At 39.3% G+C, this 26114-nt stretch overlaps 1 long non-coding RNA gene across 1 annotated transcript in view; it reads left to right on the top strand.

Moving 5' to 3' along the window:
• Window positions 1-312: 312 nt before the first annotated feature.
• Window positions 313-26114, top strand: part of LOC121832098 (uncharacterized) — an 87263-nt gene continuing 61461 nt past the window's right edge. The window contains exon 1 of the long non-coding RNA XR_013042102.1: window positions 313-383. This is a non-coding gene — a long non-coding RNA (uncharacterized LOC121832098). The remainder of the gene's footprint in view (window positions 384-26114) is intronic.

Here is a 26114-nt window from a genome sequence, read left to right as displayed (position 1 = left end):
AAAACACTGCATGGTTCCATCTGTAATATGTATTGAAAGTATCCACTAACTTTAGTTATGGTATGTTATATTATATACATGGTTTAGTTATAGCTTGCTTATGTGCTTATTTCTGTGATAAGCCAAGCTTATTTGCAGATGTAAACTTATAATTTGCTCTTCCTTCTGTTTGTCACTGTTTTTTGTTTCTTTTGGTTTTGCAATACAGGGTTTTTCTGTGTAGCTTTGGAGCCCGTCATGGAATTTGCTTTGTAGTTCTTAGCTTAACTGAATTTTGCATCTTGAAAGTCTTCTTCTTTTTCAGGAGAAATATCCTACACCTCTGGTCTGGGACTGAAGTCAAGAGAGTATCAAATCCTGTATGTACTACATTTCTCCTATATGTAAGTTTCACACACTAATACTTGCAGTAACTTAAACATTAATTTGGTTAAGACAAAGATGAACAATAACCAATGTTAAAATACAACATTTATGCCGGGCGGTGGTGGCGCACGCCTTTAATCCCAGCACTCGGGAGGCAGAGCCAGGTGGATCTCTGTGAGTTCGAGGCCAGCCTGGGCTACCAAGTGAGCTCCAGGAAAGGCGCAAAGCTACACAGAGAAACCCTGTCTCGAAAAAAACCAAAAAAAAAAAAAAAAAAAAATACAACATTTATAACTATGTTGCATAACATTGCCAGTAACATTACCGTTGGCATTTTGAGGTTCTTATCAAGTAAAATAAAGGTTACTAAAATAAAAGCACAGTTGTAATCATGACAGTTTCACGACCATGATGGTGGCTGATTGACAAGTGGTATGTACAGTGTGGATGTGCTGGACAAAGGGGTGGTGTGCGTCCATGGTGGGACTATACGGGGGGAGCATGGGAGTTCATAATGATACAGTTAGGCTTTTGAATATGTTCAGCCTTTTAAAAACATTAATCAATCAATCAATCAAGCAATCAATCAATTAATTACTATCCTGATCAGTTTCTTCTCCCTCCTCTCCTCTAAGTTCCTCTCTTCTATCCCCCCTTCACTCTTCCTCTGTTTCTTTTCAGAAAGGGCAGGACTCCCATGGATAACTATAAAACATGACATTTCAAGTTGTAGTAAGACTAAGTACCTCGCCTCATTTTAAGGCTGGGCAAGGTAACCTGGTATGAGGGGCAGGGTCCCAAAAGTCAGTAAAAGAGTTGGAGCCAGCCTCTGCTCCCACTGTTAGGAGTCCCACAAGAAGAACAAGCTACATAGCTGTCATATATATATATGCAGAGGGCCTCGGTCAGTCCCATGTAGGCTCACTGGTTGTTGGTTCAGTGTTCAGACATTTGTAATGTAATGCTTTCTGATTGCACCTGACCACAAACAACTGAAATCATGGAAAGTGGATATGAGGAGACTATGCTGTGTTTAAATTTTTACTCAGATGTCATATCCTTCAGGGACGAATTCATGTTCAAACTGACTCACTCTGGTCTGTCACTTTGTGTACTTAAACCTTCTTTATTTCCTTCATGACTATTTCTTCACATCAACATTATAGTATTAAGTTTATTTGTTATTCCTTGTCTCTTCCAGCAGGATTCCTGAAGGCAGAATACAGAGGCTTTGCGACTGGTTGACTGATGTACTAGGTAGCATTTTGTACCTGGCACATAGAAGATGATCAATGAATATTTGTGTGAACATGCTTGGAGGCTAAATTGCCTCTTTGTTTTTTCCAAATATTTTAAGATTCTTTTATTTTTTGAGATTATAATAGAATCACATCATTCCCCCTTTTCCTTTCCTCCCTCCAACCTCCCTCATACCTCCTTGTGGTGGTTTGAAAGAAAATGGCCTCCAAAGGGAGTGGCTCCATTAGGAGGTGTGGCTTGATTGGAGTAGGTGTGACCTTGTTGGAGGAAGTGTGTCACTGTGGGGATGGGGCCTTTGAGGTCTCATATATGCTCAAGTCATGCCCAGTGTCACGGACAACCTCCTTTTGTCTGTGAGCCAGGATGTAAGAACTCTCAGGTCCTTCTCTAGCACCATGTCTGCCCCTCATGTTGCCTGCCTTCTCGCCATGATGATAGACCTCTAAACCGTACTGTAAGCAAGCTACTCCAGTTAAATGTTTTCCATTGTAAGATTGCTGCGATCATGGTGCTATTTGCAGCAATAGAAACTAAGACATTCTCCTTGTTCTTTTTCAAATTTATGGCCTCTCTTTTAATAAATTATCATTACATACACGTGTATATGTGTACACATGTATGTGTTCCCTTTTCTCTGAATCCCTTTCAATATTTGTTGTTGCTATTTGTTGACCTTTGCCATTCTAACTAGGGTAAGATGAAATCTCAAAATTATTTTGATGTGCATTTTCTCCCATTGGTAGGGACAAATAAAATTGGGACATTTCTTACACATTGTTTTCTTCCTTTGAGAACTCGCTGTTCAGATTCTAGGCCTATTTTCTTTTGAATGGGTCTTTTTTTAACTTTGTTTTTTGACTTCTTTGTATATTCTAGATATTAAACCATTATCAGAGGTATAGATAAAATTACCTCTTTCTTGATGATGTGAAACTTTAACGAAAATGGCAGTCTCTAAGTTAATGAATCTATCTCCCTTATAAGATAATGACACTGTCACCTATTCAGGGACTTGAGGGCTTTCCTCTTCTGGTGACTAGTTATCATACATGCTAGGGCATATAAACTGCTCTTCATGAAAGCCACAGCCAAACTCTACATGTAATGTAGTAAGTTGTATTTGATTTACCAATACCTCGCCCACAAAGAAGCAGTTTTGATTCCCTGGAATGGTCTTCCTCATAAAAGAACAAGTCACTCAGCTGGGTCACTTGTGAGGTTGAAAAAAAGAAAAAGGAACAAAAACATCAGGACACAAGCTAGAAGTACCATTCAGGATTCCAAAATGTTCCTCAAGAAAAAGTTTTTGACAAAACACACACACACACACACACACACACACACACACACACACACACACACACCAATGATTGAAAAAAATTGGAATGTTTAATATCCTGATTTCTATAATACAACATTCTATATGTGTTGAACTTCCTAACATGTCCCCTAAATATGCACACATTTAAGAAAATTATAAAATTTAAGTAAGCAAAAACCTTAACTAAACTCATATCTACATAGTACTTATGGAATTAGCCTTGTTCTGATGTGTGTCAAAGGAGCTTTAGTCTGTTATAATTTAGCACGAGATATATTAAGTTTCCATAGTGTTCGTCTCAGACACTGCATGGCTGTTTTGCTAGGATTTATCCTTGCCCTCTGAGCGCACAACAGATCTTACACTGTGACAGACATCATTTTATTGTGTGGAAGAAACTTCATTTCCCAAAGTCTGGAGATGAAGATGCCTCAGAGGTCAGCCAAGTGCCGAACGGAGCAGTTGATGTAATGCTTGAAGGAGGGTCTGGGTATTAGAACAATGCCTTAACATATCATAGTCAGGCACAGCTATTTGTTTTGTCAGACAATTTTCTTTGCAAGGAAAAACATAGCATTAGAAGAACCAATTTGCCTCTGTATTTGCATTCAAGCTCACATGCATGCAGAGTGGTGTGGGTGCATAAAAGGATGCACTGACAGGTACCAAGGAAAACAGTGATAAACTGCAAATTAAAACTGCTGTTAAAGATAAAAGGCTTCCCCCTTTTATCACATTAGTATTGCTTGTTTATGTGATTTCTAGAAGGCTTGCCCTTGCAGCTTTTAACCACAGGTACCTTGTCCTTTTTCAGCTGTTATCACAATTAGCATTTGGGGGCCTTTCCATTGCATTATTTCTCCAAATCAGTTGATGCTTTGACTTTCCTGATTTCAAGTCAGACAGCCAGTATTTAGCAGATCTACCTAATACCTGGCTTCAGTGAGATTTGCAAATGGGAAGGTAAGACTGTGCATTGGACATTTTGTGAATTTGTAGAAGATGGAGGAAAGGATTTTATACAAGGATCTTATTGTGTGTAAACTGACCAAACTTGATCCCAGTGAGTGTAGCTGAGCAAAGATGGAAATGTTAGCACAACTCATCGGTAATGCTGGCAGTAGTGAAAGCTGCAGGACTGTCATCTGATTAGCTTTGGAGGCCCAGAAAACTTGTATCTTTGTAGCTGGAAGGTGTCTGCCTTCCTTTAGAGCCTGACAACACAATACTACAGTAGGTCTGAGTTCTGGAATTAGATTACTTGGTACTAATATTCAACTCTTTTACACTATCATGAGATAGTTGAAGATACTAAGTATAAAAGGATTGTTTAGTTCATGGTTTGAGTTCATATTCTGGTATCAGCTGGGCCCCAGTGCTTAGTTTCTGGTGAGGATGCCAGATGGCAACACATCATGGCAGGGATTTGTGTATCAGCCATTTAGCTGATGTTACCAAGTGAGACACAATCTCCCAGGACCATGTGGAGACATATCCCCGGAGGTCTCAAATTCAAAGTTAGTGCTATGCTTTAAGTATGGTCCAAGCGTCCCCATAAAGGTCTGTGGTTATTCAATCCCTGTATTAGTCGGGGTTTTCTAGAGTAACAGAACTTACAGAATGAATTCCTCTCTCACTCTATACATAAAGGGGGTTTATAAGAATATCTTACAGGCTGTGGTCCAGCTAATCCAACAATGGCTGGATGTGAATGGAAAAATCCAAGAATCTTGTAGTTTCTCAGTTTACACAGTTGGATGTCTCAGCTGGTCTTCAGCATATGCTGGAATCCTGAAGAAGGAGGCTCCAATGCCAGTGAAGAAATGGACTTGCTAGTGAGAGCAAGCATGCAAAGAGCAAAAGCTTCTTTCTCCCACATCCTTTTATAGGCTTCCAGCAGAAGGTATGGTCCAGATTAGATCTTGATTAAAGATACAACTTAAAGGTTTGCCTTCCCACCTCAAAATCTGAATTAGAAGCAGATCTTCCCACTTCAAATTAAGCAGAAAGTCCTCAAAGGTGTGCCATCTACTTTTGGGTTTTAGCTAATTACTGCTGTAATCAAGTTGACATCCAAGAATAGCCATCACAGTCCCCAGGATGATGCTGTCAAGAAGTGGTACCTTAGTGTCTCTGAAAGAATGCTTTACCCACCCTCATGTTCTGTGAGACCAGTTATCTTTATAATGATGACCAGTTATCATTTTCTGGCTTGAAATAGTTGAAAAAAAGCCTGAAATGTGGGCCTATGACAGCAAAGCCACGTAGTTCTTTCTGGGAAGCTAATTTGGAAATCCTGGCACTTCACGCTTCAACTTACTTCCAGTATCTCTGTTATCATTGCTTTTTCTCTGTTCCTCACTGTGCTACCCTTCCCCAGGTGAATTCCCTTTTTAGTCTCTTGCCTAGTTCTGTCTCTCAGAGTTGCCAACTCTTATGAATGTTGACAATCTTGCCCTCTGTGTTCTGTTTAACTCTTTTCTAAAGAACTTCCTGGTCTATTCCTGGTCCCTTTGATTCTGGAAATGACTCTAGGTCTCCTGTTTTGCTGAACCTCTCCCAACAACCAAGTCTAGTCCAGACAGGTGGCCAAATGTGTTTTCAGACAACTTGAGGCATCACCATGCTCCCATGGCACTGACTAACTCAGACTCACTCTGAGTGTTCTTTGTCTCTTCTCCCGTAATTTTATAAGCAATGCATCATGTATATTCACAAGGGCTGGTGAGTTTCTGAAAGAAGATTAATATAAGAACAAGCACTGAAACTCTGTTTAGTCACTACCAGGGATGCCTAAATTCTAGCACAAGTATGGGATGGGGGTGGGAGTTGCGGGTCAGGGGGCGGGGGACTAGACATGGAAATCATCCATGTATCAGGATCATAGAAGAATGTGGAATGTGTTCTGCTGGTGGTATGTTAGAGGAAACCACAAAGGATAAACTCATAACTCCCTTTATAAAAAATAAAAAGTGGTTCAGAATTCTAGGAAGTGCATTAAAAGATTCCCTAAAGATGTTCACAAATATTCTGTGTTTTAAAGGCCCAGGGACAGAAGTGGTATGGGAAGCCAGGGAGCATATCATTTTAAGCCAATATTAGCATTGCCGACATGGACTTTCAGGATTCAGTGCAGAGGCTGAAAAACAGTCTCTGCTGTGACCAGTGGGAAGTGGGTGAGCAGAACATTTCCTGTGAAGATTAGCATATTGTTTGGTGTAAGGAAAAAAATCACCCACCTTATCAACAGACAGAAGCATTTAGCAGGAAGGCAGATGCAACAGGCTAGGTAGCTGAAGCAGTAGTCACACCAAGTAGATGACTAGATCTGCACACACAGAAGCAAGAATAAACAGGAAACACACATAGGAACTCAACTCAGCCCAATTCACTTGCCACTTCCCTGAGTCTCCTTGGTGTTTGAGGCTATTCAAAACTAGATTGTCTAACAGTTCGGTATCCAGAGAAGTCAAAAAATAAGTGTTGAAGGGTCTACAGGAAGACAGAATCATATAGTTTATAAATAAAGAATGATTGTCATTAAGAATGGAAATAGCCAGGCGGGGGCGGTGCACACCTTTAATCCCAGTACTTGGGAGGCAGAGACAGACAGATCTCTTAGTTCAAGGCCAGCCTGGTCTACAGAGTGAGTTCTAAAACAGGCACCAAAACTACATAGAGAAACCCTGTCTTGAAAAAAAAAAAGCAAACAACAACAACAAAAAGAAATGGAAATAAAATATTTTAGAAAATGATTTTGTATCAGAAGGAATTAAAAAAAATATGGCAAACAATAGTTCTCATCTCAAAGAAATAAGAGGTAATTTATTCTGGCACCGACTTTGAGTTACCAAGATCTGGGAAATGTAGTACTATGTCCCCTTGTGGAAGCAGTTTGATGACATTTCATAGTAGCAGAACAAATAAAGTCTTAAATTAAGGCAATTAAAAAAAAACATTGGTGGAAACATCAGAGAGGCAATCACAGTAAGATGGGAGACTCTCTGCTATAGACCTCACATGGTATCTGATGTCATGCTTAGTTTTTCTGTTAGTTGTGACACAGAGGTGGACAAGGGATGGTTATTCAGGGAGACAAAAACTATCCCAAGATAAAGTAATTAATTGGCACTGGACTTGCAACATTTCAACCTTTCCACATCACTGTAATTCTAATCAGTCTGTATTTGCACACACAGTTTCTTTCCAGTAATTCTCTTTCACATATGGCAGTTTAAACAGGGGGGAAAAACCATATTGTGAAATATTGTAAGGCAGAAAGTGAATTTTACACCATACCCACTTAATGTCTTCAAGTAAAGGGAAGCAAGTAGGATCTTTCTGGGAAATAAAAATGGTTAAAATGGTAAGAAAAGTATCCAAGGAAATAAAAAAAAATATAACATGAAATTTAAAAAAATGTTGGAGGCCATAAAGGATGGGATGTATTTCAATGGATTGTCTAAGGCCCTTTTTGCATCTATTGAGATGATCATGTGAGGTTTTTTTTTTCTTCAAGTACATTTATTTATAAGATTTACTACCCTTTTGACTTAGTATGTTGAAGCATCTCTGATTCTCTTGGATAAAGCCAACTTGATCATGGTGGATAGTCATTTTGACATGTCTGTATCTGGCTTGGCTTGTAAATATTTTGAGAATTTTGCATCTGTGTCCACCAGGGGCACTGACTTGTAGTTTTCTTTTATTCTTGGCTTTACTTGGCTTTGGTATTTGAGTGATGCTGACATTCTAGAAGGAATTTAGGGGTGCTCCTTATGTTTCCTTGTTCTTTTTTGAGTAATTAAAAAATTTGTTGTCTATCTTCTTTTAAAGTCTGGTAGAATTCTGCTGTGAATCCATCTGGGCTGGGGCATTTTTTTTTAGTCAAATGCCTTTGATTACTGGTTCAATCTTCTCATTTGTTATGTTTCAATTATTGATCTTTTTTTGATCTAACATTGGTGGTCTTGATGAATCTAGAAATTTGTTCAGTTCTTTAATTTTCCAACTTGATAGAATATAGGTTTTTAAGGTATACTGTAATTCCCCTACAGTATTCTGAATTACTTTGGTGCTTATTGTAATGTTTCATTGTTAATCTCAGATTCTGTTAATTTGGGCCTTTTCTGTCTTTCTTTGGGTTAGTTGAACCAGGAATTTGTCAATCTTGTTTATTTTCTCAAATAACCCAACTCTTAGGTTTCTTGATTTTTTTTTGTTTTGTTTCCTTTGTTTCTATTTTATTAATTTTGGGTCTGATTTTTATTATTTCTTTTTATTCAGATTTGGTTTGGGTTTTTAAATTTTTAGTTGCATTGTTAAGATATTTATTTGTGATCTTACTTTTTAATGCTGGAGCTTAGAGCTATAAATTTCCCTTGTTGGACTTCTTTCCATGTGTCCCTGAGGGTTTATTGTATTGTATTTCATTTTTATTTAGTTCCAAAACTTTTATTTCTCCTTTGGCCCATTTATCATTTAGAAATATGTTATTTAATCTTCATGAGTTTATGTAATTCCTAGAGATTCATTTGCTGTTAATTTTAAGTTTTATTGCATTGTGGTCAGATAGGACACACAGAGTTATTTAAGTTTTTCTGAATTTAAGATTTGTTCTGCATCCTAGGATGTAGTCTATTTTAGAGATGCTTCCATGCATTACTGGGTAGAGTGTGTGTGTTTGTGTGTGTGTGTGTGTGTGTGTGTGTGTGTGTGTGTGTGTGTGTGTGTGAGAGAGAGAGAGAGAGAGAGAGAGAGAGAGAGAGAGAGACAGACAGACAGACAGAGACAGAGACAGAGACAGATTCTGTTAAGTCCATTTGATGTATGATGTCACTTAATTCTATTGTTTCTCTATTTAATTTTTGTCCATGTGACCTGCCTATTGGAGAAAGAGGAATATTGATATGACTTACTATTACTGAGTTAGAATTCATCTGTTTTTTTTTCTGTCCAATATTATGCTTTTGGTGCCCCAGAGGTTGATGCATGTGTGTGAAGGATCACAATGTCTTCTTGGTTAATTATTCCCTTGATTAGAATAAAGTGTCTTCTAGGTATCTTCTAATTTGGTCTAGTTTTAGGCCTATTTTGCCAGATATTAAGATAGCAAAGTCTGCTTGCTTCCTGTTTCCATTTGCATGGAATACTTCTTTTTCACCTTCCATTTTAACACAGCTCCTAACTTTGAAAACAAGGTAAGTTTCTTGTAGACAACAGAAAAATTAGATTTTATTTCTTAATTCATTCAGGTAGCCCTTGTCTATTTATTTGAGAAGTAAAGGTTATTACTATTAAATGTTACTACTGAAAGATGCGGGATTGTTTTATTTTCTGATTGTATTCTTAGTCCTATTTTATATTTTAATAATTATAGTTCATTTTTTTTCCTTTTATAGACTCCTGTCTACACTCATTCTTCTCTTCTGCCTGAAGTATTGTTTCCAGTATTCTTTTTTGGGGTGGCTTTAAGGACATTAATTCTTTTAACTTATTTATATTGTGGAAAATTTTTCATTGTCCTTCAACTATGGAAGTTTTCCTGGGTTCAGTAGTCTATGTTGGCATCTGTGGTCTTCTCTAACTTAAAGTGCATTGCTTCAGGTTCTTTTAGGCTTTCATATTCTTCATTGAGTAATCAGTTGTTGTTTATTTTATGTGTAGGGTGTTTTGTTTACTTCTATATCTGTGTACCATGTATGGGTCTTGTGCCTGTGGATGCTGAAGAGGTCAGTAGATCCCCTGGAACTCGAGTTACACAGAGTTGTGAGCCAGTCTGTGGGTGCTAGGCATTGGACCCAGGTCCCCCAGAAGGGCTCTTCACCACTGATCCTTCTCCACCCCTCAGCTGTTATGTTTATTGGCTTTCCTGTGTATGTGACTTGTGGTTTTCTCTCACTGCTCTCAGTCCCTTCTCTTTGTTCTGTTTTTACTATAATATGCCACTGGAAGTTTGTTGCATGTTCCTGCTCATTTGTTATTAGGTGTGCTTCTTGTATCTGCCTGGGTGTGTCCTTCTTAATTTGGGGAAAATTTCTTCTATGACCCAGCTGAAGATCTGGTCCGTGGTATTGACCTGGGATTCTTCTCCTTTATCTAGGCCTATGCTTTGATGATTTGGTATTTTCATAGTATCTGTTAGTTCTTCTGTGTCTCTTTTGTGTGTCTTTTATCTTTTTCCATATTCTTTTCCCCATGTGTTCTTAATGTCCTACTTTATCTTCCCAGCCTGATAGTCTGTCTTCCACTCGATCCATTTTACTTATAAAGCTTCCCCCTGAGTTTTCTAATTGGATTGAGTTTTTTGAACCCATCTTATTCTCAGCTTGAGTTCTCTTCAATATTTCTATCTCTTTACTGAATTCAGCTTAAAAATCCTGAACTGTCTTAGTTATTTCATTCAACTGCATATTTGTGTTTTCTTGGGTATCACTCAGACATCTTTAAGTTTATTGAATTTTTTTTATGTCATCTTTAAACTCATTGAATTCTTTGATAAAGTTTATGGTTGTCCTCTTAAATTCTGTGTCCTGTGTTTTATCTAGGTAATTCTTATTGAAGATCACTTTTGGGATTTCGGGGTGGGACGGGCATACTATCTTGGCATTTTACACTTTTTTTTGTGACCTGAGCACGTGGAGTTCTTTCTTTGCCATGTGTCTGATGTGAGATTCTAGCTTGCCTTAGGTTCATCTGGCACAGGAATTGCACGATGGAGCTATGCCAGGGACAGCTGGTCATGAGCTGCTCCATCAGAGCAAGAGTTGAGAATGTGGAGGTGGTAAAAGGGCAGATGGGAGTCACAGCTAGGACTATGAGTTTTAGGAGATGGTGTGGGGGGTTGTGGAGGTCAGAAACTCCAGGAAGTAGAATTTTAAGTAGTATGGAATATTAAATAGATCACAGGTAGAATATATTCTAATGTAGGAAATTCAAAAAATTAAGGAACAATTTTATCCACTTTAATCTACAGAATATGAAACCCTTGAAAAATAGTGCCTAAGAATATATGGTGAAACATGATAATGTATAAAAATAATCACATAGAAAGAGATAAATAAGCAAATAGGTTCATTAATTAAGTAACATGCAATAAGAAAACAGAGGATGATCCTTTGAGAATACAAAAGATGGCTGACTTCACATCCACTCAGAGCTGTGTTATAACAACACATCATTTCACATTCATGGTGTGGCTAAGACCTTCCTGGAAGGTGGTCTCGCCAGGTGCAGCAAAAGTTGTTGGTTTTATTTTGTTTTTTAAAGTCAGTGTTTTTAATATAGTCTTTATACATCTGGGAAGTGGTCTTGGGAGATATCACACAAATAGGCGGAGATTTTTTTCTTTATTAAGAAAATTTTTATTCATTTTTCATACCAACCACAGATCCCTCTCTCATTCCTCCTCCAGCTCCCCCGACAGCCTTCCCCACTGCCAACCCAACCCCCATCCCCTCCTCTAAAAAGTTAAGGATTCCCATGAGGAGTCAGCAAAGGATGGTACATTCAGTTGAAACAAGTCCAAGCCCCTCCCTGCTGCATCAAGGCTGTATAAGGTGTCCCACCATAGGTAATGGGCTCCCAAAAAAGCCAGCTCATGCACCAGGGATAGATGCTGATCCCACTGCCAGGGGCTCCTTAAACAGACCAAGCTACACAACTGTCTCACTTATACAGAGGACCTAGTCCAGTCCTATACCGACTCTACAGCTGTTGGTCTAAAGTTCTTGAGTTCCTACTAGCTTGGTTTGGTTATCTCTGTAAGTTTCCCCATAATGATCTTGATGCCCCTAGCTCATAGAATCCCTCTTCCCTCTCTTTGACTGGACTCCTGGAGCTCAGCCTGGTGCTTGGCTGTGGATTTCTGCACCTATCTCCATCACTTACTGGATGAAGGCTCTATGATGACAATTAGGGTATTTACTATCTGATTACTAGGGTAGGCCAGCTCAGGCACCCTTTCCACTATTGCTAGTAGTCTAAACTGGGGTAATCTTTATGGATTACTAGAAACTTCTCTAGTACCAAGTTTCTTCCTATTCCCATAATGTGTTCCTCTATCAAGATATCTCTTTCATTGTTCTCCCTCTCTGTCCCTGTTCTAGCTCAAACATCCCATTCCCTTATGTTCTTATCCCTCATCCCCTACCCTTGATTGCCCCCCTCAGGAGGCAATTTACTCAGGAGATCTCATCTATTTCCCCTTCCTAGAGCAATCCATGCATCCCTCTTAGGGTCCTCCTTGTTATTTAGCTTCTCTGGAGCTGTGGGTTGTAGTCTGGTTATTCTTTGCTTTACATCTACTATCCACTTATGAGTGAATCCATACCGTGTTTATCCTTCTGAGTCCAGGTTACCTTACTTAGGATATGATATTTTTCTCGTTCCGTCCATTTGTCTGAAAATTTCAAAATGTCATTGTTTTTTAATGCTGAGTAGTACTCCATTGTGTATATGTATCACATTTTATTTATCCATTCTTCGGTTGATGGGCATCTAGGTTGTTTCCAGGTTCTGGCTATTATAAATAATGCTGCTATGAACATAGTTGAGCAGGTATCCTTGTGGTATGATTGAGCATTCCTTGGGTGTATTCCCAAGAGTGATATCATTGGGTCTTGAGGTAGATTGATTCCCAATTATCTGAGAAACCGCCATACTGATTCCCAAAGTGGCTGTACGAGTTTGCACTCCCACCAACAGTTGAGGAGTGTTCCCCTTGCTTCACATCCTCTCCAACATAAACTATCATCAGTGTTTTTGATCTTAGTCATTCTGACAGGTGTAAGATGGTATCTCAGAGTCATTTTGATTTGAATTTCCCTGATAACTCAGGATGTTGAGCAATTTCTATATGTCTTTCGGCCATTTGAAGTTCTTCTGTTGAGAATTCTGTTTAGTTCTGTACCCCATTTTTAAATTGGGTTGTTTTGTATTTTGATGTCTAGTTTCTTGAGTTCTTTATATATTTTGGAGATCAGCCCTCTGTCAGATGTGGGGTTGTTTAAGATCTTTTCCCATTCTGTAGGCTGTTGTTTTGTCTTGTTTACCATGTCCTTTGCCTTACCAGAAGCTTCTCAGTTTCAGGAGGCCGCATTTATTAATTGTTGCTCTCAGTGTCTGTGCTACTGGTGTTATATTTAGGAAGTGGTCTCCTCTGCCAGTGCATTCAAGACTATTTCCTACTCTCTCTTCTATCAGGTTTAGTGTAACTGGATTTATGTTGAGGTCTTTGATCCACTTGGACTTGAGTTTTGTGGTAGATATGGATCTATTTGCACTCTCGTACATGTTGACATCCAGTTATGCCAGCACCATTTGTTCAAGATGCTTTCTTTTTTCCATTGTATAGTTTTGCTTTTTTGTTAAAAAATCAGGTGTTCATAGGTGTTCAGATTAATGTCAGTGTGTTCAATTTGATTCCATTGGTCCATATGTCAGTTTTTATGTCAATACCAAGCTGTTTTTATTACTATAGCTTTATAGTAGAGATTGAGGTCAGGGATGGTGATGCCTCCAGAAGTTGCTTTATTGTACAAGATTGTTTTAGCTATCCTGAGTTTTTTCTTTTTACCATATGAAGTTGAGTATTGTTCTTTTGAGGTCTGTGAAGAATTGTGTTGGGATTTTGATGGGGACTGCATTGAATCTGTAGATTGCTTTTGGTAAGATTGATAAGCTGAGATTTAAACTTTCACAAGACTCTCGAAATCCTCATCTCACTGCAAATGCACTGATTAGAATCAAAGAGCTGACCATGAAATTAAACCTTCCCCTAATACCTGGAAGAAGGAGACAGAGAATCTGCACACACTCTTTAAAAATCTCAAGATAAATGAAATAATGAATGAGAGACTTAAGGACTTCATCTCTTTCATCCACTGCTGTTTCTGCATCTTCAGCTCCCTCTCTTTATCTTTATCCAACTACCAGCTCAAAATCCAAATTGTGCTCCTGTGTAAAAGCCTGACCCCTGCAGTGACATCACCTGAATTCTTCATGCTTCATGGTGTTTATTTCCACTTGTTTTTCTAACATATATCATTCGTGTGTTACCCATTCTTTAAAATAGAAACCATCAGAGCAAGGATATTCTTATTTATGATTATTTCCTCAGAACCTCAGATACTCCTGGATATTTGATGAAGTAATGTTTGCATCGAATAATTGAACCTATTTTTAAGTGATAATTAAAATTGTAATGTGACTGTTAGTTTCTAGAAAAAATGCAATATATAAAATTCATTATAAGAAAAACATTCTATAAATATACAAAAATACACATTAAAATAAATGTACACATATGTGAACTTTTTAACATAAAATCAATCTATATTTTATTTATATATATAAAAACATAAATTAGTATTTTGAACCCTACAAAAAAACTGAAATAAAAAAATAGCACATTGACATTTTGGAGGCTAAAGCTAGAGCACCATCCCCAGAATCTCTCCTTTTTCTCTCATCTCAATTTCAAATCCCTGACTTGAAAAAGGAGAGATTAAGAGAGTTTGACAATGACCTTATCAAAGACACACAGACATCACATGAGCAAATGAGAAGTACTACATCATATGGCAACAGAGAAAGAAAATGATGACATTAACCCCGAGATACCTCTGCCATTCTGTTGGAGGTACAGTGATGTGGACACCCACAGGAGCGAGCATCATGGGTGACAGGAGCTCTGTGTCACAGCTTCTGGAAGGCAAAACGTTTCAGCTCAGGAAGACAGCTGGGAAGTGTCTCACGAAACCGAAAACACTTCCATCACATAGTCCAACCATCGCACCCTTTGCTGTCTATCCAAAGGGGCTGCACACTCACTTCCACATGAAATCCTGCTTACACGCATTTTGTAACAGCTTCACTGATAGTTATTAAACTCAAGAAGGACAGTTATCTTCAAGTTCATGATTGTTAAAGCTTTGAAGCCAGAGATTCCTTAAGCAAGCAAATGGATAATCGGTGGTGTCTCCAGACAAGAAGCGATGGTTCAGTATTTAAAAAAAAAAATGAGTTAAGAAATTTACATGTTTAATAGTAAGTGAAAGACACCAGTCTGGGAAGGCCAGGTAATGTGTAAGTCTAACTCGGTAACATTCTAAAAAAGGCAAGAACTGTGGAAACAAGTGAAGTCAGTGATTGCTAGTGACAGGGAGAAAGGGATGCCTAGGCAGAGCAGAGAGGATTTTTAAAAATGCTATCTTTTAGATTAATATAATTACATCATTTCTCCCTTCCCTTCCCTCCCTCCAAGCTCTCCTATATGTCCATATTTGCTCTCTTTCAAAGGCATGCCCTCTTTTCACTAGTTGATGTTGCATGCATGAATGTATACACATACATATTCCTTAATACATGAATACAACCCACTCAGAGTATATAATGCAACTTATATGTATATTTTCAGGGCTGACAATACGATGTTGGATAATAAATTGGTGTGCTTTCCCTAGGGAGGACTATTTTTCCCACTCTAAGTTTTCCTTAGCTGCCTGTTCTTTGTACAGGTTTGAGGCCTCTTGGGCTTTCCCACCATCCCCTTTACTGTGTCTATTATTGTCCTTGTTCAGCTCATGTTTGAGCAATCGTATTGATGATAACATGGATGTATGTAGATTTTGACATTCCTAGAAGTCATTGTGGAAATTTACATAAGGCAAATGGAATTAAGGGGAAGCTGAAATTTCCTGATACTTCATTCATTACTGCCCCATCATTCCTCTGCCCAGAATGGCCATTTTGCCTACTTCACCGTTCCTAGTTTAACCACACGTCAACAGCATCTTTCCACCAACTAGCTACACATCATATTTTATTTTATACCAACCACATTACTGCATATATACATTTTCATATATGTTTTCTCCCATCCAAGTACTAAACAGGCCCCACCCACTTTAGCTTTGGCGAGCAGATGAAATCAGTGCTCTTTAGGGTAATTTGGCTGTATACAGCAGGGGTACTTCCTATTTACGTATACAGACACATTTTAAAAGAGTAATCACTCTATTGTATACATTTTCTTCCCTCCTCCTTCTGTCCCTCTGTCCCTCCGTCCCTCCCACTTCCCTCCCTTCACCAGCTTGCTTGCTTTGTCCTTTTCTTGCAGGGTCTCCTGTAGCCTTTGCTGGACTCAAGCTCACTGAGAACTGAAGATGGCCTTGGACTTCTGATCCACTTTCCTAAATACTGGGATTATAGGAGCATGCTCCTATGCCTGATTTGTATTTATTTTCTCAGCAAAAATTTACAAATACACCTTTTGGATACGTTCTGGGATTTCTTAGGTTATGCTGTACAGACTGAAATGACTTGATTGATATATGGCCAGGGTGTCCTCAAACAGCTGTAATATTCTGTCCTCCCTACAATAGCAGTTACTTGCCCCTACCTTAGGCCTGTGAGATGCTGCCATCATTCAGCTCATCTCCAATCGTCAAGGCAATGCATGGCATATTAGTTTTAATTCACTTTCCTTTAATTATGAATGAGTTGAACATTTCCTTACTATGCAACCTTTTTCATTTTCTATTGTGCTATTCCTATTTAGTGGTAAATAAATCTACCTGCAAATGAAGGGCATTATCTCTTACCTGTGCCTACATCTTTTATCCCATTTGTGATTGTTTCTCTAGGTTTTATTGGTGTATAATGTTCATAAGAAAGTTTTAAGTTTTTATGTGGTCAAACTTATAAACACAGACACATTAATAGACAAGATTTTCGTTGTCTTTCACACAATTCCATACTACTTTTTGTACCTGTCAGAATGAAATGGTTTCATAACTGGCCAGTTTATTCCCTGGACAGGAAAAAAATAATCCTATAAAGGTAATAGAGTTTCATTCTGAGCCTAACCTAGATCTACACTGTGAGTTTTATCTTTCTGGGTGACTGACAGTACAGGAGAATTTTCACTGGGCAAATAACATGACCTAATTAACAGGGAAATCTAGACAATAAGCTCGTCCCAATAGTAAGCTTCGGTTTTCAGAAGGGACACCTCATGTGTCTTAAGGGCATGAGACAGTAAGAAATGCTAAAACTTTGTGTACACTGGAGGGAGGGCAAACAGTTTGCGTCTGAGGTTCCGTAAACATAATGTCCTCGTGGAAAATAGTGACCACCTTATTCTGGATAGCCCACAGAGTTCCGTGTCCACAAGGGCCCCAGGTGTCAGCGGCTTTGCCGGTATCCACCTCCACCGTCTTTGGGTGTTACTGTGTGTGTACTCTACAGGCTGCTTTATTAGCAGAACGAAGCCCGTAGCCTTCTCTTGAGTTACCCTTGTCAGGGATTGCATCACAGTGGATAGAAAGCTAAGACACCACCTTAGACCAGGGACTGTCACCGCCTGCCTGCCTTCCTTTCTTCCATCCTCCCTGCCTTCATGCTTTCCCAGCGTCCTTACTACCATGCCCCAGACAGTGTAGGCTTAAAATAAGTACCCGGTGAGCTGATGACAGGATTATACATGCCCCTACAGCACAAGCTCTAGGGAGGGCCTCAGCAGACAAATCGCAAGGACAAAGCTCGGGCTGAGCTAAGCTCTTCGTGTCCTCTCCATGAAGACGCGGTGGGACTGGGAGTGTCCATTCCTCTTCTTGTTGCTGTGACCAAATATTTGCTCAGGTGCAGCTCAAGGGTGGAAGGGTTTATTCGTCTTATGACTGGAGGGGAAATGATCCGTCATGCAGGGGGAGACAAGCAGGCCATGTGGCTCCCCGGTGGCAGCGCTGTGCAGCTGGGAGCGCTCACATTTTCGCACAGGAAGCAGAGGGAGGACAGGAAGTGGGGCTGGGATGTAAAACCTCAAGGCACAGCCCTCACTTCCTCTAGCAGGGCTCCACCTCCTACAGGTTCCGTAGCCTTCCAGAACTGCTTCAACAGCTAGAGGCCATGGGTTCAAACTCATGCTCTGGTGAGGATATTTTACAATCAAACCATGACAATGGATGAAATTTGGAGAGAGATAACTGAAAAGGTATAAATAATTCTTCATGGATATGAGATTAGAAGGACCTTTCTATGGGTGGATTTTACACAATCCCACGTTGATTAGATAGAAGGTGGACCTCTTTATCACATCTGGGAGGCAAAGCAGTTAGATCTCTTCATGCAACATGAATGTAGTTTTGTTTAATAGAAACCTTTAGTTTTTGATAGTTTCATACACGCATACTGCGTATTTAGATCACATTCCCCCCTCCCCACCCTTCCCCCTAATTCCTCTTAGCTTTGGCCCAACTCTCTTATCCTCTCCAAACTTCATGTCCTTTTCTTTTGTTCTTTTTTATATATTTTTGATAACCACAGAGTCCAATTTGTGTTTCTTAAATATGCACAGGTGTGGAGCCACAGACTCACACCCTGAGACAATCCATCAGTAGCTCCCCAGTTAGGGGTGGGAGCTCATGGGTTCCTTCCCTCTCTATGCTGACAATAGTTCTATATGCATAACTAGCTGCATTCATAAAATTTGTCACTGATGGTATAATCTGGCTAATAAAATAGCAAAGACATTTACTTGAGCTTGTGGTAGGAGACATCTGCAATCCCAGTGCTTGGGAAGCCGAGGCAGGAGGCTCATGAGTTTGAGGTCAGACAACATCACACAGCAGGACTGTCTCAGAAACCCAAGCCCAAACAAACAAAACTAGATTCAGTCAAATATTTTTGAAACAGTTGATATCCTCAGTTTTTGTTAAAATTATATTTGGTGTATGATTCTGAGTGTTTGGAGAACTTGACTTCAAAGTAGTTGGCTTAAATCCATAAATAAACACCCCCCAAAACAACTAATAAGCTATGAGGCTTAGTGCTGGTCTGTAGCTCACACTGACTGGATTCTCCCCTGGCCTCTCCTCTTACCACTGGCTCTTTGGATAGTGCCTTACTATTTGGGTATCTGACCTCTGATCAGTAACATTAGAATAATCATATCACCATCTACACAGAGTCACATGCAAAACTGTTTGGAACACTGCCTGCCTATGATACCGAAGAGACTGATAGACAGGAGCTGACAATAAAGAATATCAGATTGCCGGAGACATGGCTTTATGCTTTAGAGAATTATATTGGCAGTTGACATGTCTCTGAACTAGATGAAAGAGAACATAAAACCAAGACTCGGCCAACAGTAGTGGTGCCATTCTGCCCCATGCAGCACATTAAGCCTGTTAATCTCTTAGGTCCAGAGAACAGGGTGCATTACAGCCTTAACATCCACAGCCTGTGAGAGTTCAGGACATTCATGTTCAGTTTTAATTTCAGAGGAGTAATGAGTAACCTTTTGTGTGTATTCCATGTAGTATTTGGGGTATAGTCATGCTAAAATAACTGTTACATATCCAAAGTTCAAATGCAACTAGGTGTCCTGTATTTTACCTGGCAACACTAATCGAATGTGCTGCCATGCACTCTGGGAGTCTTTGCAGGCTTTATAAAGACATCTTATTTTTGTGAGACCTGAATTATATCCTTACTGCCTCCTGTAGTTCTGTCATTTCCACTCTGAAACATATTCTACATGTGTCCCTGTCCATATTAAAACATTTTACATTACAAAAAGGCTTGTTACTTTGTTTTATGGCTGATGTGGGTTAGACTCTCTGTTCTCTTTTGATTTTTTTTCCCATTGTTTCTAGCATGAGGAATTGGTATGTGTGCTCTGGGGAGATAAATAATTTGGACCTTGAAATACAGCAAATGCTTCAGTATAACTGAAGGGAAACTGGTTTTAAAAGTTGCAGCTAAGATTTACATAATTTATGGCATTATCTTGAGTTGTTAAGGTGTTTAACATGATGTGCATGTTCACATTGGTTATAATGCTCAATCTCTGGAAATGGTCATGAAAGTTCACTCTGTTTCTTAGAGATTATTTTTCTAAGACTGTTTCCCTCCCTGGCCTGGCTATTTTAATTACGGTTAATACATATAATATGGAAGTTGGCATCATTAAAATGTTGTGTTCAGTTCAGTGAGAGCTGCCAAAGATCTAATATTTCTATTGTTGTGGTGGGGTGAAGAGAGGGTCTTATGTAGTCCAGGGTGGCCAGGAGCAGAGTGAGGCTAGGATCACCCTGAATTCTTGATCTTCCTGCAGGGATGATGGACCTGCGTGCCACTGCTCTGGTTTAGGATATGCTGTGGAATAGAATCCAGGTCCTTTGCTGTGCTGGGCTGCTTCCTAGGCTCTTTATATGCCTTACAGGTTTTTTTTTTAATTGAAAATTGAACTTTTAACTATAATGTAGGGAAGTTTTACAGTTACAATCTTGGACGATGAGTTGGTTTTGTGAGGAATTTATTATGAAAAGCTCCCATGCCTGTTTAGATACAAACTGCCTTGTTTGATATCAACTTCATCAGAATGAAGTTACTACTGTGCGTATCTTTTTCTCCTTGTCTCATATGTCTGCTTGCCAATTTTTTTTCAGAGCCACAGTGAGGAAAGGTGTTACTTGCTGAGTGGGTTGGTTCTGGCCCCCAGTGCTGCTCCATCCAGGGCACTGCCCATTATATACCCAGAAAGCACGCTGATGAACATAACTGGTACAAGCAATACATGAAATATCATTCCAGATGTGGAATGGGGAATAACTGAAATGTCTGGACTGATGTGAGAAGTTGGATGGATCACAGGCTGTAGTATCAGAGAGACCAGTCTTGAGGAAGAAGTGTTGATGGTCTCAGGCCGATGACATCTATTTTCGTTACCAAGTAGTACTGGGAAAATCCATCTGAGTAATACTTTCTCTTCTGATATGCAAGTATCTCAGTGTATGATATCTTAGTTGAGTGTCTTCAAAATGAACTCTGAAACAAAATTTGGGTGCAAGCAGTTTATTTAGGAACAATAGAGAACACCAAGGGGATGGAGAAGTGAGTGAGAGAAGGTAAACTCTCTTGTAAATGCTGGCAACCATGCAGAGATGAGAATGCAATTCTGCATGGATACCCTCAGAAACATATAAACATTTCCCAGAATTCTCCACTCCAGGGAGAAAGAGGGGCTAGGGTATTTCCTGGGGGGATTTCTGCTGAAGTTGGTGTAAATCCCCAGGATTTCTCACTGGTTTACTGCTTCCATCAGCCTTTTACATTTGAAATCATGTAAGACATGGACATTCCAAAAGAAGCTAGGAACCATAGGCAGGACGGCATCTACCATTAGAGGATTAAGCCTAATGTTCACTGTGAGAGTGAATGAGTCAGTTCAGTTCAGTTGCTCCACTAGTTGAGAGACAAATCTGATTGGTTTGGGGCCTGTGTAACAGTTATATGATTTATGACTCAGCAGTTTTGACAGGAGGCTGAAGTATGGTTATGTCTTTGTTTATAACTCACTGTTTCATCCCCAGTACCTTTGCAACAACTGAGAGTTGAACTGTGTTGGAAAGGAGAGTTTAAGGGGAGGCGAGGAGACCACCTGATGACAAATTTCAGTTTTCTCATTGCTTTCTAAGTCCACACACTGTGCCAGGTCCTCCACCTAATTCTGTTTTCTTGGAAGTTTGTGAGTGGCATCATTTGGAAAACAGGATGTTTAATAAATATTGAAAGACCATAATGAGGTAATTTGTGAATTTCCTGCCATCTGCGAGCTTTCATGGGAATACTGCGTTTTCATGCTCTTATTCATCTTTATCTATTTAATTATAGCCATTGTACCAACATAAATAATTCCTCCCACTGACAGAAGTTATTAACTATTTTCATTCTTTATTTTTAATCTTCAAAGTCTGAATTATATAATCTAATGATCTGGGATGATTCACCCTTACTTTTATATCAGTTTCCTAGTTTCACATCCATCACTTTGACCAGATCAAATTCAATGGTAGTGAGAAACAGAATCATGTTGATAGTTAATATTTTAATTGCAAGACACTTTCTCTAGTTTATATACTCTGTGTGTGTGTGTGTGTGTGTGTGTGTGTGTGTGTGTGTGTGTGATTGGTATTTAGCTTTGTATATTCTGCTCCTGGTTCTGAGTCAGTTCTGACCCATGTACCAAAGGCTTTAAAAGGTCTTGGTATATTTCTTTTCTTTCTTTCCCCCTTCCTTCCTTCCTTCCTTCCTTCCTTCCTTCCTTCCTTCCTTCCTTCCTTCCTTCCTTCCTTCCTTCCTTCCTTCCTTCCTTCCTTCCTTTTCTTCTTCTTCTTCTTCTTCTTCTTCTTCTTCTTCTTCTTCTTCTTCTTCTTCTTCTTCTTCTTCTTCTTCTTCTTCTTCTTCTAGATTGACTTATTTATTATGTACAGTGTTATGTCTGCGTGTATGCTTGCAGGCCAGAAGAGGATGCCAGATCTCATTACAGATGGTTGTGATCCATCATGTGGTCGCTGGGAATTGAACTCAGAACCTCTGGAAGAACAGCCAGTGCTCTTAACCACTGAGCCATCTCTCCAGTCCTCTTGGTATATTTCTTGACATTGAATTCAGATTTTTGTTTTAAGTACTGGTAACTGAAGTGTTTGTACCTCTGGGAGTGTCTCGAGATGCTGTGCAAAGAGGCTGTGAAGACTCACATGTGCCTGAGACTATGCAGAGTGGAAATTTGTGAATAACAATTTATTGTACTTATTCTATTCTGAGGGTTATAGAAAATTTTGATAATGTGAAAAAAGACTTATAGGCTTTGGTCCTGTATTCTGTCTCCTCATCTTAATGTACTTCTCAGGTTCCCTTCTTTGAGCTATCTACAGCCTGTAGGAGTCTAACTTACATCTCCACTTCATTTTTTTTCTGGCTGAGGACTGCATCCCTACCAGTTCCCTACCTCCTCCTAGTCAGTCACACTTGTGGCTCCCCATGTCTTCATGGGGCATCTTTCTCTCATCATTTCAGTTTCAGCTCAGGCATCATGCCTAGAAATGTTTTCCTAACTGGCAAAGGACAAAATACCACCTCCCCCTTATACAAATGCCCAGTTGTTTCCAGTCCCATGATGATTCTTTTATTACACTTATATGAAGTAGGTTCTCACCTGTGTTTTTGTTTGGGGGATTGTATTATCTCTTTCTGGTGGAATGCCACTGAGGGATTGGCTGCATCTGTAAGGGATTGTCTTAAATGACAATTGATTTGAGAAGATCCTGCCCATTATGGGTGCCATCATCTTCACATAAGTGAGCCTGGGCCGCATGAGAAAGCTGCCTGAATATGAGCCCATAAATAAGCCAGAGAGTGAAGCGTCAAGCAGTGTTTCTCATCCAGGTTCTTGCCTTGAGTTCCGGCCCTGGTTTCCCTCAATGATGAGCTGTGTTGGAAGTGTAAGAAGAAATGAACCTGTCCCTCCTTAAGATATGTTTGGTCAGAGCGTTTTTTATCACAGTAACAAAAAAGCGACCTAAAATAGTAAACTAAATAGCAAACTAAAACAGTTCATTTTGACACAGAATCTTTTTCATCACACTCCAAAAGGAAGGGCTTTTTATCATTCATATACTTAGGTTTGATCTATAGTGGGTGGCAATGGAAATCCCTCAGATTTTTTCTGATTATCTCAGGCTTTCTGGAATCAAGACCTACATGACACATTTAAAAGTTAGCAGCTGTCTATATTTCATTAGTCAGAAAAGACCCTCTAGTCCCCTATTTTGGCGACAAAAGTTAAATATGCTGATGTTAGGGCCTGGCAGAGATGATTTAGCCATCCTCAACTACTAGTGGAACAAGGACAAGTTACTGGTCCTGATGATTGTGTCTATCATCCCAGCCACTTGGGAGGCTCAGTCAGGAGGATGGCCTGTTGGGGCTACAGACTGAGTTTAAGCTCAGCCTTAAGAACTCAGTGAGACCCTGTCTCAAAAGTGAAAATGAGATCGGAGGCTATAGCTCACTGGTAGAGCACTTGCTTGGCAAGCATGAAGTCTTGGGTTCAATCTCCATTTCTTAACTCCTGCCTACTCCCCTAAAAGAAAAGAGGAAGAGAATAAGTGAAAACAAGTCTAGGCATAAGCTCTACTATCCAGAGGGAACAGGTAGACTCCTCAGAGGGGAACTGGCCCTAAGCCATGAGCTGCAGGTTGCTGCTGCCATAGTTTACATATATATGTATATAATATATATGTATAGAATTTATACTAAAAATAAATAATTTTAAAAGGAAAAAAATCTATCTTAGAGAGACAATCTTTCAGCCAACTTCCCAACTGGCAAGAAGGGGTTGGTGGGACGTAACTACCTCGATTTCTCAGAACATCCCTAAATTTTAACTGTGGAACATTAAACAAAATTTTAAAGTAATCAGACTCCTGGACTTTCAGCTGCAAATGCAAAGGAAGTGAGCATATCTCTGGACTCTGTAATAATTCTGTTTTGAGAAAACAAATCTCTGTGGCTCGCAGGTGGTGGGGAAGGGTTTTCCAGCATTCCTGGTGGCTGTCATTGCTTGGCTTCTTTTCCTTCCAGTGAGAAGGCTTTGAAACCCTGACCAAGACTTTGATGAAATCTGTGATGAAGTCGTTTGAAAAGTTCAATACTAGTTTGATCATTTTGAAGTCTACAATATAAATGAATTATTAGAACATTGTCTATGTGGTGAGAGGAGGTAATGGTAATTTCATATTACAGTCTTATTTCAGCACGTCTTGTTCAATAAGGAGCAGATGAAGGCCCAGGCACATGTTTGATATAGTAACTCACATGCCTTCAGGCAAAGGTAGCTGACGCAGACACCGTTCTCTATGGTTTACAGCTTTATTACAATCTGTCCTTTCTGGGTGCTGGAGACTGAGTGTTCATATTCTCCACACATTCGTGTGAAAACCTAATGTCCAGTAGTGGCTTATGAAAGAGAGGCAGAGCTCTGAGAGATAATTGGGGTATCAGGCTGAGCCTTCAGAATGAAATTAGAGCCTTATGTAGGGATCCAGGCAGCCCCCTCCATCCTCCCTGTGAGGTTACACTTACAACCTCTTATGAAGCAGGAAACAAGACTTCACTATACATGAAACTTGCTGCCACCTTCATCTTGGACTTTCATTCAAATGAGAATAAGTTTATTGTAACTTACAAACCTTAAATTACATAAGTTATTATAATTAACATTATAAATATACAAATAAGATATTTATAAATATTTTTATAGTCAATTATACATTTCTATTGTGTAGAAGTCAATATATGTATATTTACTTGTATACTCAATAATATATATAAATTATGTATATAATATATATCATATATATTATATATATTCATGCAGTCTAAACACACATAAATAGAAACTAAAAATAAAATAAATATTTAAAACAATAAAATGTATCTTAAAGTTTTCATGCTTTTCTGTGAGAAAGTCCAGTATCATCAGCATTCTGAAAGCCAACCCCATGAACTTTAGGTAGAAGGAATTGTACTCGGAGTCTAATTCTCATTTAAGTTTATGGAAAGGTGAAAAAACCCTCTCCCAATGTCGGCGCAGCACTACATTATTCTAATTACAATCTAAAAGTCTCTTAAATGAACTTACACTAAATCCCTCCTCTCTTTGTCGGAGAACTGGTAAGTCAGCCTGCAATTGCCCCTTCCATAGCAACACTTTTTCTGTCATACATCAAGTCAAACTGTAAATAGTATGCTTTGCTAGATGCTATCTACATTTTCATGGTGTCTGTTTAAATAAGACTTTAGAAATTACAATAAACAGGAAACTGAAAATTTGGAAACAGAAACAAAGGAAGATTATCATGGTGTTCCTTCTTCTTCCTGGGTGAACTAATTCTTCCTTCTTTTCCATTTCCCTCATCCACCAGGGCCTCTGTGTCACCTGCAGACCACTGTCATGGTCTCCATCCTCATCTCCAGGAATTCTGAATTCTCCTTCCAAGAGCACCTGCTCCTTACTCCCCTTGATCATTTTTTTTCTGGTTTGGGTTAGCTTTATTTCTAAAGCTACAATCAGTGAAGGCAGGGCAGGGAGGCAGCAAGCACCTGTTTCCTAGCTTTGGTGGCTTCCTCCCTTCTGAAGTCATGTGACTTCCTTTGGTCCACAGACCCCTCCTTAAGGGGCCGAGGCTCCCTCAAACTGCACTTAGAATCAAGTGCTCAGGCTCAGCCATCTTCAGGAATGATAATGACTGAAATTTTTAGAGCCAGCCTCTCCAGCCACCAACCCACACCTCGATTTTGTGCAATGATTGATAAT

The sequence above is a fragment of the Peromyscus maniculatus genome, chromosome 9 (assembly GCF_049852395.1).
Source record: "Peromyscus maniculatus bairdii isolate BWxNUB_F1_BW_parent chromosome 9, HU_Pman_BW_mat_3.1, whole genome shotgun sequence".
NCBI lineage: Eukaryota > Metazoa > Chordata > Mammalia > Rodentia > Cricetidae > Peromyscus > Peromyscus maniculatus.
This window is presented reverse-complemented; position numbering and strand designations above follow the sequence as displayed.